This window comes from Ursus maritimus, unplaced genomic scaffold, assembly GCF_017311325.1.
Source record: "Ursus maritimus isolate PB19 unplaced genomic scaffold, ASM1731132v1 scaffold_1, whole genome shotgun sequence".
NCBI lineage: Eukaryota > Metazoa > Chordata > Mammalia > Carnivora > Ursidae > Ursus > Ursus maritimus.
Genome location: NW_024423343.1, coordinates 29079225 through 29096713, shown reverse-complemented (window position 1 = coordinate 29096713; position 17489 = coordinate 29079225). Strand labels below are relative to the sequence as shown.

The following is a 17489-nucleotide window of genomic DNA, read 5'->3' as shown; positions in this document are numbered from 1 at the left end:
AGGCAAAGGGAGAAGGAGGCTCCCCACTGAGTAAGGAGCCCGATGCAGGACTCGATCCCAGGACCCTGGGATCACGACCTGAGCAGAAGGCAGCTGCTAAACCAACTGAGCCACCCAGGCATCCCATGTGAGCTATTATTATTATCTTTAATTAATCTATTTATTAGGGCATATTATGAAATAATTCACATAACATGACTGTTGAAAGGTAATAAATTCGTAGGCTTCCAGCTAAGGTAATGATCACTGGCTCAGAGAGCTCATCTGATATTATTCGTGATTAGTTTAGCTAACATTTTGGATTTATGTTTCATTCTAAGAAAACATGGGCTGAAACACACCACTGTGAGCAACAAAATAATGGTTTCCTGCTGTTACTGTAAAGCTACATTGTGTTCATTCCTTCCTTTCCAAAGTAGGACATTCTGATCCTGTGATAATGTTCTACTAAAGGAATTTATTTATTTTGCACCAAATGATTCGTGTAGATGAGTTCATTTCTTGTGATAAAAACGGGTACAACATAGCTGGGCTTCTTGCTGTGATCTCACTGACTAGCTGTAATCCAACTGGCTAGAAAGCACAGTGATTGTGTGGCTCAGCGAGAAGAAAACCAGCTTTTCCGAAGAAATTCTTTTGGGGCATTCTCTCAAGTTTGATGAGTAAGTTATTTACCGATTGCTTGAGAAAAATGTAAAATGGAAGAAACTGTTTTTCTTTAGATTACTGAAGAATACTCAGTGGATTTGAGCAGATTCCATTGGACATGGCAAAAATAGATCTAGTTTTTAAAAAATCAAGCTTTTGTTTATTTGAGGCTGAAATAAATGAATGTGAATATTCTTTTTTTAACTTTAATTTAAGTTCATCTCTATACCCAACATGGGGCTCGAACTCATGACCCTGAGATCAAGAGTCACATGCTCTTCCAACTGAGCCAGCGAAGGATGTGAAGATTCTTGTAAATTTTTTTTTTTTTTTTTTTTTTTTTTGAGAGAGAGAGAGTGAGAGAGCAAGGGAGGGGCAGAGGGAGAGGGAGAAAGAATCTGAAGCCGACTCTGCCCTGAGCACAGAGCCTGATGCGGGGCTCGATCCCACAATCAGGAGATCATGACCTGAGCAGAAACCAAGAGTCAGTTGCTCAACTGACTGAGCCACCCAGGTGCCCCTGTAAATATTTTAATAAAAAGTTAAAGTGGATAGACACTCTCTACAGCCACCACCCCCACCACCACTGTGTTCTGGGAGACACAATGCCTTTTTGAGGAAATCTTTTATATCGTGGTTGGTATGTTACAATCCTTCCTATGAGATAAGCAATCTTAAGTGTGTGCTGACGTTCTCCCTTCCTTATTTAATCTCTCTCAAAAAAAAAGGCAAGCCATGGAGAAATGGCATGTTTATACATTAAATATCATCCCAGATAAGGTAAGAACTTAGTCATTTTACTGTCTTCTAAATTTTCCCCATCTTCTTGGTTAGTGCATGTGAAGGGCTGTAATGAAGTACACATTTTGTGCGAGCGTGTCGACAATGAGAAAACCACCCCAGAGGTGAAGGCCTTTATTTTGTATAGGGTAATGGAATGAAAGCCTATGTGGGACAGAATGGCAATCGAACAGGAAAGTCATCTGATTGGCTAAGAGTAAGTAATTTATATCAGCTTAGTATTTTTCATAATGTAGCCAGATAATTGATTTGACTAAGCTTTTACTTCCTTATAACACAACAATAAAACAAGTAACTATATATACAAATACCTTATTTAGTTTTGGAATTTGGAAGGAAATCACCTGCTCTACTCAAGGGTAAGCAGTGTTTTCAGATGTTACTTTTTTTTTTTAAAGATTTATTTATTTATTTCAGAGAGAGAGAGTGTGTGCACAAGGGGGGGGGGCAGAGGGAGAGGGAAAGAGAGAATCCTAAGCCGACTCCCTGCTGAGCTCAGAGCTTGACGTGGGGCTCAATCTCACAACCCTGAGACCACGACCTGAGCCAAAATCAAGAATTTGGTTGCTTAACCGACTGAGCCCCCAGATGTTACTTCCCTAAATAAACTCTTCTCTGACTGCCACGAGCCTGTCCCTCAGTCTCAATCAGGTCACGGCTCTCTACTTTACTTATAATTTTTAGTTATATATTTGAATACTTATTTGATAAATGTCTCTCCTCCAGCAGGCTGTAGTTTTTGCTTGCCTTTATAACCTCAGATCCTACCACAGTGCCTGGCAAATAGTAGAGCTCAATAATATTTATTGACTAGCAGGAAGACGATTTAGTGGCTTTTGATGGATGGCATTTAAGACTGTGGCATCCCGACAATAACTAACAATAATTTTTATGTGAGATGGCAAAGGTGAGTTTGAGGCGAGAGTTTAAGTTCTTGATTATCATCAAATTCGTTAGTTCCTGTGTTCAGTTCCTCTTTTTTATTAAAGGTGTTAAACGAATGTCAAGTACTTAGGAAAGAGCCTCACTCCTGAGGGATGTGTTAAATCTGTTCAGTCAGTTAATTAGACAAGGACTTTTGGTTGACAATGGATCTTACTTCCAGGGAAAGGTGAGGAAATTTTCCTCTGACATCTTACCAAAAGCAAACCAGTTCACTATTAACCATATGGTTGTCTAATCATGTACTACTCTTAATTAAAACCAGTTCAGCTAACCACATGCAAATCCCGGGCACACCTAATTATTTAATAGCATTTAACACTATATGGCAATACCCTGCATTTCCCACATACTTGTTGAGTACAATACAATACTAAGCAATTTTACATGCATTTTCACATTTAATTCTCACAACAACCCTGTGAGGTACTGTTATTATTTCCATGAGGCAAAGTGAAGTTGGCTATTTAGCAGTTGTGTTGAAACTCAGACAAGACTTCTGGGTCTGTCTGACTTCAGAGACGTCCTTCTTAACCCTCGTACACAACCTCTGTGGTAATTATCTGTGGATGTGTTTATCTTCCCTACTAAACTGTGAGAGCCTCAAGGGCAAAGACTATGCTTTGCTTGTCCTATGTGTCGAGCACAGAGCACAGTGCAGAAAACATAATAGGTGCTCAATAAAAGTTTAGTGAATGAAGGAGAAAGTGCTTTCTTAGTCATCAAAACTATAGTATGTTAAATATAGTTAACTATATCATGTATATAAATAAAATACACAAATCAAACACATATTTATATAATAAAACAAGTAATTATTTATATATATATATATCTTACTGTTTTTATTAAATTAGTTCCATGTTTTCTGTTAAAGCATAAGAAACTGCCATTTTGATAGGTCAGATGGTCAAGTCAAATAATAGGATTTTATATGGTATAACCTAATTAAAAAAAAACTGTCAACTCTTAACTATATAATTAAGCAGAATACTCCATTACCATATTTTTTTTCTATTCAAACAAAGTTTATCATTATAAACTTCCAAAGAGGAAGTTTTATGAAAAATTAAGGATGTCATATCTATAAGCACTTTGTTCTAGCTCCAGTGATACAGATTTATATACAAATTATTTTTCATTCCATTAGGGACGGTTTGGTCTTAATGAAAATTCAACCGCAAACATTTATTAGACTTGGCTTAAATTTTTTTCCAAGCTGCCAGGTTGCATACCTCCTTTCAAAATCCTTCTCCGTGAAGTCCTCCCTTTTTTAATAGCCACTCTGCCTTTATCCCAAGCCCTGATACACCCCCTAGTGTTCCTCGAACACTTTTGTAATGATTACATTACATGTGTTTGCAATGATCACTTTTTGTTGAATAGCGAGGTCTATTACATGCAATTATGTAAAACATTTGAAATGGCAGAATTAAACCCAACTGATTCAGTTATTATACTAGATGACTGACTGGTTGACCATAGACAGTTCTTTAATAACATTTTGGGGGGGGCATTAAAAAGAAATACAAAATTAGAGCTTCAGAGAGTAACCCTGGAAGCCATTTTGAACACAAGTGAAACCTGTTTGCTTCTGCCTGATTCCTGAGGGAGCACTATGATGTTTCCTCACGGGATTCTTCATGTGTTAAACTTTATGAAATGAATTACTTTCTTGGCTTCACCTTAGTTGGAACTTTGTAATCCTGAGATTGCCTTTTTGACAGTAATACCAACAAGGCCTCCTGTTTTGGTATTCTAAAATGTCTGCCTAAGGCACTGATGGGCCTGAATACCTTTCCTACTCTACTTCCGTCTTCAGTTTAAAACGTACACTCAAGGGACGCCTGGGCGGCTCAGTTGGTTAAGCGTCTGCCTTTGGCTCAGGTCAGGATCTCAGGGTCCTGGGATCGAGTACCGCATTGGACTCCGTGCTCAGTGGGGAGTCTGCTTCTACCTCTTCCACTCTCCCTGCTTGTGTGCTCTCTCTCTCTCTGTCAAATAAATAAACAAAATCTTAAAAAAAAAAAAAAAAAGTACCCTCTAAGGGCTCCTGGCTGGCTCAGTTGGTAGACAAAGTGACTCTTGATCTCAGAGGTGTGAGTTCGAGCCCCACAGTGGGTGCAGAAGAGGACTTAAAAAAATAAAATCTTAAATAAATAAAAAGTAAAAAAATAAAAGATAAAAAGTATACTCAAAACAAAGTTGGCGTGGAAATTTCCTGGTCCTAGTTGGGTTAGTCTGACTTTGAGCCCAGCTGTATTACCGGATTGGTTAAATTCTGAAATACTTCACACAGCTCAACCACACTGGTAATACAGGTTTTCAGGACTTAAGTGAGAACCTTCAATGCAGAATTGAGTTAGATGAGGATTCCAGAGGACAGTAGTCAGCAGTATTGCTGAAAATAGCAGTGAAAAACATCAAGTGTTATATAAATATATCTCTACTGTAACCTGAAAACTTCCCCAGTTGACAGTGGGCACAAACGGGGTAGTAATTGAGATTTAATTCAGGATTCATTGGGGTGTCTCCATTGGCTGATGCAGTACGCACTGTGCTTGCCCAATAAATACATCACACGTGAGAAGAGTTCACCAAAAAGTATTTCCGGGTCCTCCCGGAGGTGAATTACAGGTGTTTGTGTTCAAGTTTGCGCCTGCTGGGCGCCACGACTCCATGGGGTGGGTGTCTGGAGACCCGGGCTGCTTGCCCTGTCAAAGCTGGGTGGAGCTTCCCAATGAAGTGAGGGTAGTGGAATGGAGAATTCTCTTTCCTGGATTTTTTTTTCTTAGAGGAGATCCCAAATAGGGCTGCTGTGCCCTGACGTTTTAGTGGAAACAGCTCTTCGCTTTTCAGTAGCGCGCTGCTCTCATTACCCCTTCTCCTCTCCAGGGTCAAAGGTCTGTGCTCCTCCCTCCTAGCAAGTTCTTCCGCCAGCGTCTCAGGCTGAGGAGGACTTCTGGTGGGTCTGCCCCATCAGTTCCTCAGTCCAGTCCAAATCTCCTCATCTCACTTTGACTCATGATGGGACACGGATATCCACCTCTCTCACGGCCTCGCTTCCTCCCTGAACCGTTAATTTACATACTCCTGTTAATATCCCGCCTCCCTTTTGTGAACGCCATCTTCTATAGGCATTCCACAGTCCTAAACATTTTTTTTAAAGATTTTATTTATTTCAGAGAGAGAGAGAAAGCGAGAGAGCGAGAGAGAACGAGAGTACAAGCAGAGGAGGGGGCAGAGGGAGGGGGAGAAGCAGACTCCCCACTGAACAAGTAGTCTGATGTGGGGCTGGATCCCAGGACCCTGAGATCATGACCTGAGTGGAAGACAGACCCCTAACTGACTGAGCCACCCAGGCGCCCCACTTCTAAACCTTTTTAGTTTAGGGCACTTAGCTGACTCAGCAGAGCATGTGACTCTTGACCTCAGGGTCATGAGTTTGAGGCCCGGTAAGCATTTTGTCCCCCAGGCAGCACAACTTGAAGCTTACCCAGGGCAGGGATCTTCCTTTAAAATTCTTGTGTCTTCTTCTACCACCAGAGCTGAGGGTTCCATGGATATCTGCTTGACTGAATAGGACATGTACAGACAGCTTCTCTTAGTTAATAATAAACAAATAACCTCTCTCTCCCCCACAAAATGAAAAATAGCGGACTTCCAAATAAGCAACCAAAATTTCCAACCTCCATCTTTTTGTTTTTTTAAGATTTTTATAGTTATTTTTTTCAAGTACCTCTACACTCAACATGGAGCTCAGACTTACACCCCTGAAATCAAGATCTTGGGGTCATGAGATGGAGCCATGAGACCCCCCCCACCACTCTCGCGCATGCACTCTCTCTCAAATAAATAAATAAAATCTTTTAAAAAAATTATTAAAAAAAGAGTCACATGCTCTATCACCTGAGCCAGCTAGGTGCCCCCCATCTTCCATCTTTCACATGGTGGTGAAATAGAGTAAGACACAACAAAAGAATATTTAAACCATTCAGAAAGTCCTAACACACTTTATTTATTTGATTTGGTGAATTCCTTTATCACAAACCAAGTCTTTATTTGCATGCATCCTGAAGAGAGCTGCTATATGCAATATTGCATACACTCAAGTTCACATGGGCTAGTTGACTGTTGTTTTAACAATGAACAAGAGCCAACGTGGCCAAGATCAGAAGGTTGGCTCTCCCCTGGGTCAGTTCCTTTCAAGAGAGAAACTCTTCCACAGTCAAAGCTAGGCCCTATTTAACCTCTGCCCTCCACCCTCTAATTAATCATTTGACCAATATATTAATTTAGCTGAAGGCACAACTGCATAATTTCTAACAAAACATTTGTGCCTCAATCATGTATACTTTGTTCCAACTGACACTATTGTCTTTAACAATGAAGAGCATTCTTCATCTTATTTGAGTATCAATGGAATAGTCAAAACATACTATAATAATTGAAGGATATGAAAAAACAGTCTGAATGAAAGAGTTGTCTCAACTAATATTTATTAGGTACCTACTGTTTGTGCTAGGTACCTATTATATATGTCACATTGAGCAATGACTTAACCAGACATTTAAGAAGAGAGGGAGGTAGGGTACCTGGGTGATTCAGTTGGTTAAGCATCTGACTCTTGATCTTAGCTTCGGTCTTGATCTCACAGTCATGAGTTCAAGCCCTATATTAGGCATCGAGCTTACTTTAAAAAAAAAAGGGGGGGGGAGGAGGTGGATTGTGGTGCTGGAAGAAAACCCAGCCCATCAGATTTATTTTGGAGAAAAGGAAACTGAGGCCCGGAGAGTTTGTTCTGCCTCAAACAGTGAAACAAGCTAAAAGCAGAGTTGGTACTACAGCTCTGGGGTGACAGGCAAAATCAAAATAGCAAGTGTAAAGATATCGTGCAATCATAGATTTGGACATTGTCCGATTTGACAGAATGCTGTTAGTAATCTTCGTTTAAGTAGTTTGTTTTTTCCTATTAAGTTTTATACTATCAGTTTTTATTGTACTCTTGGCTTTCACTACTTTCATTAGAAGTTTTGTGAGGCAGAATCCTTTACTAAAGTTAATGTCACCAAAGAAACCAGGGGAATTAGAACTGAAGAGCCCCCATGAGATCAAAGGATTTAACTTTTTGTGGTTTTTATGAAAATTGAAGACTGAAGAAAAAAATAGGAAATTTCAATATGATAGAGTTTTTAAATGATAAAAGTAACAGATTATTAGAGAAAGTTTAGGAAAAAAAGAAGAGATGTATCACATAAAGGGTCCCAGCATACACCACTGTGGCATAAAAATTATTTTGAGCAGAAGGTATTTGAGGTCACAAAATAACTCAATTGTCATAAAGCCCTTCCTGGAAAGCAACCAAGGAAGACTGACTCCTCATCAGAGATGAGAAGTCTTCACACCACACCTAACGAGACAACAATCACATCTATTCCTTTAAGGGCCCATTTATCTTTCTAAAAAGTCGTTTGTTTTCCCATTAGTGTCCTTTTTTCTCTTCACCTTCCTTTATTAAGATGGTATATAAACCCCAAATTCTAGCCATCTCTTTGAGTCACATTTTTCTCTGAACTACCCTCTGAATGTTAATAAAAATATGTGATTAAATTTGGTATTTTTTCTTATTAATCTGTCATTAGTCATTTAATTCGCAGATCTTCAGAACTGAACCTAAGAGGATAGAAGGAAAGTTTTCTCTCCCTAACATACCATCAGCTCACCAACGATACATCATAAACTCACTTTTGGCTTAATGCAACTATTTCAATTTTTCATATTTTCTTCAGTTTTCTCAACTGCATTTACTTTTTACTAATTATAATCATTGTTAATATTATAAGCACTCATTCATGATGCAACATAATCGTCCAAATTATGATTTCCTGATGACTGCAAAATATTTCAATGAGAGCCTGTATAAGAAGTTCCTTAACTAGACTCCTACCATTGAATATTTGACTGCTTCTGATTTTTAAAAAATTATAAATAATTTGGAGAAAAATTTTTGAGCGTAAAGCTTTTCTCCTTTCAAAATTACTTCCATGGGTTATCTCCGACGGCTGTGGCCTTCGAAAAGGGAATGTTGACTTAACTATCCGTCTCCGAAAGATGACAATGAGTAGTAAAGTAACACAGCAAATATGTGACATTCTGTTATAAATTAAATGCCTAAAGTCTCAGGTAAAATCATAAATAAAGGCCATGAAAAAACTTAAAGGGCATTTAGCACTTCGTGTCTGGAAGATGTGCAAATGTGATGAGAATTCACTCAGTAAGAGGAATTAATTGAACTAGAATTGAAGACCCAGAGAAAGGTCCCTTGGCCTTTTTTTTTTCTTCCCCCCACACAATAAACAAAAAAATAGTGGTGGATTCATTGAGCAACAAGTTTGTGGAAGCTGGACGAAAGACTCTGTTTTAAGTGAAACGGCCAATTGGAAAGAATAATTGCTGATGAAAGTTATCAACTTTTCATTCGGTTTTCATTAGCTTTCACTTGGAGGGAAGGATCAACTATTAGGCAGAAAGCAATTGTGCTCACAGTGATCTGCCTCCCAAAAGAACAATCGAGTTCGCTGAACCTTTTCTTCCAGCGACTTCCCTGCATTTAGCCATTTGTCCTTCATTAGGGGGGCCCAGGTACCAATTATTCTCACAAGCAATTGATTATGAGATTTCAAAAATGCAGCAACAACAAAGAAACGTTTGCTTTGACGAACCACAAGCTATTCATCTTTAAAAGAGAGGGAAAAAACCAACCAAACCACATTACAGCTCCATTTAGAACTTTTCCCCTACCTTGTCATCTAAGGAGGGCAAAATCAATTTTCATTTGAGAGCACCATTTCCTCCTACTAGTTTTCTCTAAGTGGCCTTTCCACAAATGATGTTTGATTATTTCTGAGTCACAACGACTTAAAATCCACATTTATGAGCTGTAATTTCCTAGGTAAAAGCCGAGGGAATTACTGAAAGTTCTTTGTGCCCTCCCCCCCCTCCTCCCCCCAGCAACATCCTCCTGTTCTCTCTTTCCGTGTTTGAGGTTTTAATCGGCAGCCGTAGCAAGCTCGGGTATGACCTTCCCCAAACACTCTGACAGGACCAAAAATATGAATCTGCACACAGAGCTTTTCCTAAACTATCAGGAGTCTTTTTTCTTGTTTTGCCAGCTGGTAGTTCGTCAACATACTGTTTTGTAAATAAATCATCTGCAGAAAATCCTCATCAGGTCAGCTGCAAATGTGTCAGTCTGAGGAAAACAAACAAGAAAGCACTTACCAGTTAATTTACTTTGAGGAGAGAAGCTATTTTGATGCCTGGGTGTGACCTCCCGGCTCCAGAATGAAATGGAGGGTGGTTTTCAGAACGGCTACGCTGGACACTCTTTCCCAGCCTCCTCATTTGGCTTTTATCTGGCTTTTGAAATGACACTGTACAGGGAGAGTGATGTTGGGTTTCATTTGAATGTGGTTCTTCCCTTCCTCCACCACCCTCCATAAAAATTCATCATGTATTCCAGGAGCAAAGTAAGCAATGAACATACTGCACAAATTAATTCTTTTGCTCAGCGTGTATGTGTGCATAACTGAGGTTTGTTTTTTGAATGGCAATCCTCGCTATTGGCTGCGGTGCCTCAGGCTGAAAAGAGATGGGGGGGGCACCGATCCTTCCTTTGTTTGGTGGGCTTTTGCTTATGAAAAGTCAAGTTAAATTTCTTTCTAAGGAGGGAATGAAAAGAACCTTAGAATGTCAAAGGAGAGCTCTTCAACTGCACAGCAAACTCTGGGGCTCATTACGAGAGAGATTTCACTTACCGGGTTTCAGTGTGTTTCTGAGAGTGGAGAATTGTAATCACACGTTAATTATGTGTTTTAGTTTTCATTTCTTTGCCAGGTAGGTTGAGCGACAACTCTCTAGGATCTGAGGAAATGAAAGGATTGATTTTTTTTTTTTTTAAATCCCTCATCTCCTTCTGTGGTCTGGCAGATGTGAGCACATCTGTGTATCTGAGGCAGGGCTCAGAATTCAGAAATTCCCAGGATGAGAAACATGGAGGCTGAAGGTAAGCAAGCCGTGATGTGGTTAGCTTCTCTCTGCAGAGCTAACTTGATTTTTGTAAGCTCTCACATCAGCTCTATCATGTGATATTGGAAACTGAACATTATTAGGTCATAAAACATTGTTAGGCTGGCTAATTGAACATCGGTAGCTGAGCCGCCAGAGAAGCACACGATCTTGTATTTGACCGAAGGGGTAGCCTACTCTGCCACCCCAAAACATGCCTCCTCGGCATAACGATGATTTTGAGCTGATTATTTTTAAGAAACTGCAGACACAGAACAAGCTCTGAAAACGGAATAGAAGTTACCATTTTGTGAGGGAAATTGATATTTATAAAGGAAATTTACATTAGAAAGGGGGCCTGTATCAGGAAGGGAGCTATTACCCGAGATGACTTTTTCACCTGAGACTTATCTGCCCGGCAAGGCAACCTTTGTTTACCAAACATTTCCTCTTCTCACCTTCCCGTGAATTGCCTTCCGGTGAATGGCCTTCCCCTGCTTTCAGCCCCAGACCCTTATCTCTTTCCTTAGTTCTGGATGGTACGTAATCCTCCATCTTCTGGGCTTTTGAGTCTCATATTCTAGTGGGGCCCCCCCATGTATGTAATTAAAATGGGTTTTTTTCTCCTCCTGTTAATCTTTTGTTGGTGGTGGTGGTGAACACGAGGGGGTCTTAGCCAAGAACAGTGAAAGGTAGAGGGAAAATTATTTTTCCTCCCCTACAAGACCAAGTCTAGAAAATCTAATGCAGTCATCCTCATGTGGGGGTGGGGTGGGGTGGGAGCATATCAGAATAACCCTGGGGGGTTGCGTGCCCATGCCTTTTCAAAATACAAATATCCCACAGCCCCATAAGGACGTACTCTCTCCCACATTTGCCCCCTATCCCTTGATTTCCACAGATAATAACCACAATTAACAATCTTTGCATATTTCTTTTCAGTCTGATCTGAGCCTAGAGATGGTCTTGAAGGTGGTAGCAGCAGAGCGATCTGCTGAAGACTCCTGGCTAGTCACCAGTTCCTACCCCTTTGTATCAGCAATATTAGTATTTGTTAATAATCATATGTAATCTTCTGTAACCACATCAAAGCACAATTTCATCCACAAAACACATTTTGAGGAGAATTTCACGAAGCTCTGGTTACTTTACATAGTTTTGACTTTATTTTTTAGCGGTAGAGCAGGAAGCATTGAGTAGCAAGGGAAAGAGAAAGAAGACAAGAGAAATGACAGCAAGCATTTACTGTGTACCAAGCGCAGTTTATACACTGAAACCACGGAAAGTATGAGCACATTTTTTTAAAAGATTTTATTTTTGGGTGCCTGGGTGGCTCAGTCGGTTAGGCATCTGCCTCCGGCTGGAGTCAAGGAGCCACATGGGGCTCCTTGCTGGGTGGGGAGCCTGCTTCTCCCTCTCCCTCTGCCACTCTCCCTGCTTGTGCTCTCTCGATCTCTCTCCCCCACTCTCTCTCTCTCTCATAAATAAATAAATAAATAAATAAATAAATAAATAAATAAATAAAATCTTTTTTAAAAAACGATTTTGTTTTTAGGTAATCTCTACTCAACATGGGGCTCCAAATCACAACCGAGATCAAGAGTTGCACACTCCACTGACTGAGCCAGCCAGGTTCCCCAGCGTAACCATTTTTATTTTAATGATTTAGTTAGCACCCAAAACAACAGAATTGAAACATATGCTTACTTATCTTTGAAATTGGTCCCCAAAACTCGGGAACAGTAGGCAAAATCTCCCTATAGTTTGCTGTGCATTTGAAGAGCTCCCCTTGAACACCCCTTATAGTTGATCTGTTGTTCAAAACTAGTCGAAGCTGAAGTGCTCAGATGTAGTAGAGAGAACTTACGTGCCACCCTGAGCATGCGTTGGTGCACTGGACATCGGCCAGGCTACTGGGTGTTTTGGTTAAGCGGGTGAGTCAGTTCATTGGAGACGGGTCAAGAGAGCCTCTACGGTAAGCTGCATAGTTGTTCAGTCCTGGGCATTCTGACTCCAAACACCATGCTCTCGAGAGACTTCACCAGTAGAGTGGCAGCTGGCTGGTTCAGTCGGTAAAGTATGTGACTCTTGATGTCAAGGTCATGAGTTCAAGCCCCACGTTGGGTCTGGAGCCTACTTAATTAAGAGAGAGAGAGAGAGAGAGACTTAACCATTAGACTGTCTCTCTATGAGAAGAGATGTTTCCAGAATTGAGTGAAGGGGAAGAAGGGGCAGAATGACTTCTGCCAAATTAGAGGCTTTCAGGACAGTTCCACCACTTTTCAAATCATTGCAAATTCTCTGAGGACTGTTGGGGTTAGGATTTCAAGGGGTCCTGTGTGTAAGCAGCTTTGTAGGACCAACTGGGCCCAGAGGAGACAGTGCTTCTATCATATTGTTTTGGGTAACAATATGGCTCTCTCTAAAAGCTTTTCTGGGCACCTGGGTAGCTCAGTTGGTTGAGGGTCTGCCTTCCACTCAGGTCATGATCCCAGGAGCCATGGGTCAGGCTCCCTGTTGGAAGGAGAGTCTGCTTCTCCCTCTCCCACTGCTGCTGCTTCTCCCAGCTCGTGCTCGCTCGCTCTCACTCACTCTCTCTCAGATAAATAAGTAAAATCTTCTTAAAAATTTTTAAAAAGAGAAGAAAAGCTTTGTATTAATCTGGTGATGCTCTACTAGGTAAAATGGATTGGGCAATTTTAAGATCATCGTCCCCTCTTCCCACCCATCCCCACCAGAAAAAAAAATTGGGGTCAGCAGCTTGGTCTCCCCTCTTTTGATATGATCAAGATCATTATTCTTTTCCTCTCTTGTTTGTCGTTAAAATAGACTACTTGCCCCAAACACCTGAATACTCCTGATGATAGAACTTTTAGAAATAGGTATTTGGGAAAATACAGTCCGGTCACATTGATTTTTGTTAATGATCATTTCTAATCTTTTTGTTGTCACTTATTTAAAAGAAAAAAGAAAAAGAAGAATTCAGCCTAGAACACTGGAAAAGAGATAATTTTCTTACTCAAGAAGCTGATATGGGAACAATGGGAAAACTTCACTTCTTTTCATTTTTTCCCCCCTCTTGTTGTACAGGGAGACGACGGTCGCTTTGTGTAAGTGCCCTTCTTAGGCCTGTCTCTTCAGGGTCAGAGATTAAACTCTGGGGCCTTTATTGGGTTGAACAGTGTGGCTGGAACCATGCAAAGCTTTTCCTAGACACTGAAACGGACTCCCAGGCGCAGACCCGGTGGCTCTGGGAGGGCGCACGGAGGAGCCAGGCTAACCAGCCCGGACCCACTTAAAGCGGACAATTCTGAAAGGCCATTGAGGACAAAGGCCTTCTCCAAATTCTTGCTTTTAATTCTGTATGGCCCCTGCAGGAACAGAGCCTTGAGGATGCTCAGGAAGTCTGTTAGAGGATTTAGCTATACATCTTTTTAATTAAAATACACAAAGCTCTAATTACCTGCGGAAATGTGGGGAACTGCTTCTATTGTTATCTCTAATTTGAATGAATTAGAGATTCTTCTCTTTTAATATGGCAAATGCCACATCAAATGAGATCTCATCAGAAGGATTTAGACTGGTTTTCTTAACTACAAATCTCAGATGTTCAGGGCCTGAAAGCTTTTGGAAGGCAGAGCAAACCCCTCTCCGGGGGTACCTGTGCCCTGCAGCTAGCTGCAGGGAGGCAAGTAGGCCGAGGCAGGGCTCTGTGTTCTCAGTCATCTTTATGGCTAATAGTTTCTCTGCCAGAACTGGTCGCAGCTCCCCTAATTCTTGGAAGAAGCATTTCCTCTTTTTGTAACCAAGGGAAGTAAATAACCTTTTAACTTATTGCCCTGGAAAAAGAAATGTGGTTTGCCAGTGGTTAAATAAATCTACTGTATATCACTTAGTCAACAGGCATCTGGGTGACACCATCCTTGGTCCTCATTCAAGAGAAAGGACTGCTCTGGGAGTTCAGGCTACTCCCAACTATCTACTCTAATTATGCTACTTTGCTCGTTAAACTGCTGATTATGGGTATGATGTAAGTACATCTGTATTTTTCTAAAATGTCACATTTTGGGAAAGGAAAAGGGTCAGAGAATAAAGCATATTTTCTCGACTTCTGTAACTGGTTCAATCACTATTTGCATTTTTCATTAGGAAATTGGTAGCCTAGGGGCGTACTGCAGCTGGAGACGTGTTTTGTTTGCACTGCACGGTGTTTTCTAGAGTTTGAATTAATTTCCATCATTTAAAAATCAGGAGATCTTACACAGCCCTCCTGATTATCATTTCCTCATGAAAAAATGGACAGATCCGGGTAACAATGGGCCTGCGTCCCAAAAGGATACAGTGGCAGGAGGCCGAGAGCGGCTGCTCCCAGAACCATTGGCTCACTTGGGGCAGAGCGTTGCTGCCAGTTCCGTCCCTCTCTCCCCTGCCCTCCTTGACTCATGGACAATAGCCCATCTGACCCTCCAGGAATTTGCCCTTTCAACCCTTGTGCTCCTTTCTAATTCTTTTCCTGTTGAAGTTCTTCAATTTAGGAAAACTGAGCGCACAGAGAGAGGAGTCACTGGGTGGTCATTTTTATTACATGAGGAATTTTCGGTTTTTTTTTTTTTTTTAATAAAAAAAAAGAATCCTCTGCCTTTCCCTAGTAAAACCTGAATGCATTATAAAATATGATGACATTAACAAAACCAACTTTAACCAGCTTAACTGTGGAAGAGCGGCATGCCAAAGGAGGTGCATTGGGGCGCCATCTGCCCAGGTGCAGCTGATAAGGGAGGGCACTGTCTGCAGGGAATTTAAAAACAATAATAAAACCAATTAAAGCCCTTCTGCTTTTTTTGTGTGATCACCATGTGCCAGCAATTCTAAACAAGGTCAGTGATGAAATACTCCTCCCTCAAAAAAATCCTTTGTTGGCTTAAGGTCTAAACAGTTGCTTGGAAAACTACGAGTTTTAATTATATATATATATATATGTATATATTATAGAATTCCATATATGTACACATACATTTTATTTGACAAGGTGTTTTACACGAAACTTAACTACTTATTCTCATTTTAATTTTTGTTACTTATTTTTTAATAGACAATGTAGTTTGCATGGAAGTTGATTGAAAAAACTCCCTACTGTAGAGATGCCCCAGTGCCATGAGTGCACTCAGTGCTGCTTTCTTTTGAGATTAAGTTGGTAATGCTTTTAAATCATTGGTAGGTCGTGTTTCCCCACGGTGATACTACAAATGCTTATATTTCAACTATAGATTTGAAACACACAGCGATAGCACATGGTAAAAATGAAGAAACTGAACTTAAATCATTTCGGTCTCTTCATTCCACCGTACCACTTAGAGTTCGTCGTTCTATTTAAAATGTGGACCAGTAAGACAAAAGGAGAGCTGCAAGGTCTGCTGTTTTTTATTTGGCAAATGTAAATTTTAGTCCACAAACTTTTCTTTTTTTACTGAATTTGGAGAGTATTTTTAAAGTTGAAAATCATTTTTAAAAAAGATTTTATTTATTTATTTGAAAGAGATAGAGAGCAGAAGAGAGAGCAAGAGCAGGGTGGGGGGCAGAGGGAGGAGCAGACTCACCACTGAGCAGGGAGCCTGACTGGGGGCTCCATTCCAGGACCCCTGAGATCATGACCAGAGCTGTAGGCAGATGTTTAACCAACTGAGCCACCCAGGCGCCCCTTGATAATCATTTTTAAAAATTGTTTTAAGGGCCGTCTACCTGGCTAAGTCAGTGGAGCATGCGACTCTTGATGTTGGGGTTGTGAGTTTGAGCCCCACATTGGGTGTAGAGATCACTTAAAAATAAGATCTTAAAAAGAATAAATAAAACATTAGCAAAATTGTTTTAAAACAATATTTGAAAGACTGATTCAAGAAGTAGAAGCATTACAGCAATGACGGAATTTAATTGTATCTTCTGTAGACAGATTTGTTTCATTAAAATTCAATTATTAATTGCTGCTGTAGGAGAGGAAAAGTATCTTTTTCTCCTAACCTTTTAAGTGGGGCCCCACTGTAAGAAAAGACACATTAACAAGAGAAGGACATACAAATTTAGTTAATATCAGTTTTACATGGCATGGGAGTCTTCACAAGGAAATGAAGACCTGAAGAGTGTTTTATGCCAGTTCGTTCTCTGGTGGAGAACGAAAAGTTGTGAAAAAATGTGGTAGGACAAAGAAGGGTATGAGCTAGGTGTATAGACTGGGGAAACAGCCAGGCCTGTGTGTTCAAATTCCTCCTGGAGTCGTGGGTGTAAGGCTGCTCTTTTCCTCAGGTGTAGCAGGGAGGGCACCTAGCACCCGAGGGTTTGAGGACAGCTTCAGGAGAAGGTCAGAAGGCTCTTTCTGCACGCGCTCTTTCTCAAATCCCTTCATGATTAAAATATTCAGTATGGCAAGGTGCCATATTTAGAGTAGCAAGTCCTGAGCCCTGTCACTGGACAATTATTTGCATAAGATATTATTATATCAGACTGCAACCAAGGGATCTACCAACTGTTAGTTAGATATAAAAAGAAACAGGGGTGCCCCAGTGGCTCAGTTGGTTAAGCATCCGACTCTTGATTTCAGCTCAAGTTACAACCTCAGGGCTGTGGGATGGAGCCCCAAGTTGGACTCTACACCCGGCGTGGAGTCTGCTTGGGTTTCTCTCTCCGTCTTCCTCTGCACTCTCTCTCTAAAATAAATAAATAAAACCTTAAAAAAAATTTAAAAAAAGAAGCAGTTAGGCCCGGGAACTAATAGACCATTTTAACAAAGGATGTTACATTGAGAAGAAGTGATGGACTAAAGAAGAGGGGGAGGTGGGCTTCTACGGGTGATAAATTTGGGGGAAGATGACTAGGAAATATATAGTAGATAAGGATTGTTTAGTAAGTGCTATGGTATGAATGTTTGTGTCCCTGCCAAGATTCACGTGTTAAGTCCTAACCCCCAGAAGTGACAGTACTAGGAGGGGGGGGACTTTGAGAGGTGTTTGGGTGATGAGGTGGAGCCCTCCTGAATGGGA

At 40.7% G+C, this 17489-nt stretch overlaps 1 protein-coding gene across 4 annotated transcripts in view; it reads right to left on the bottom strand.

The window, feature by feature from the left end:
• GPR1 (G protein-coupled receptor 1) overlaps nt 1-10016 on the bottom strand; it is a 44048-nt gene extending 34032 nt beyond the window's left edge. For 3 of the 4 annotated variants that reach the window (XR_005837656.1, XR_005837657.1, XM_008687410.2), the window contains exons 1-2: nt 9673-10016; nt 5888-5966 (exon numbers count right to left, since the gene is read on the bottom strand). The gene's annotated coding sequence lies outside the window, so the exon portion shown is untranslated. The remainder of the gene's footprint in view (nt 1-5887; nt 5967-9672) is intronic. The other variant, XM_040641591.1, reaches the window with a different exon arrangement.
• Nucleotides 10017-17489: the final 7473 nt, after the last annotated feature.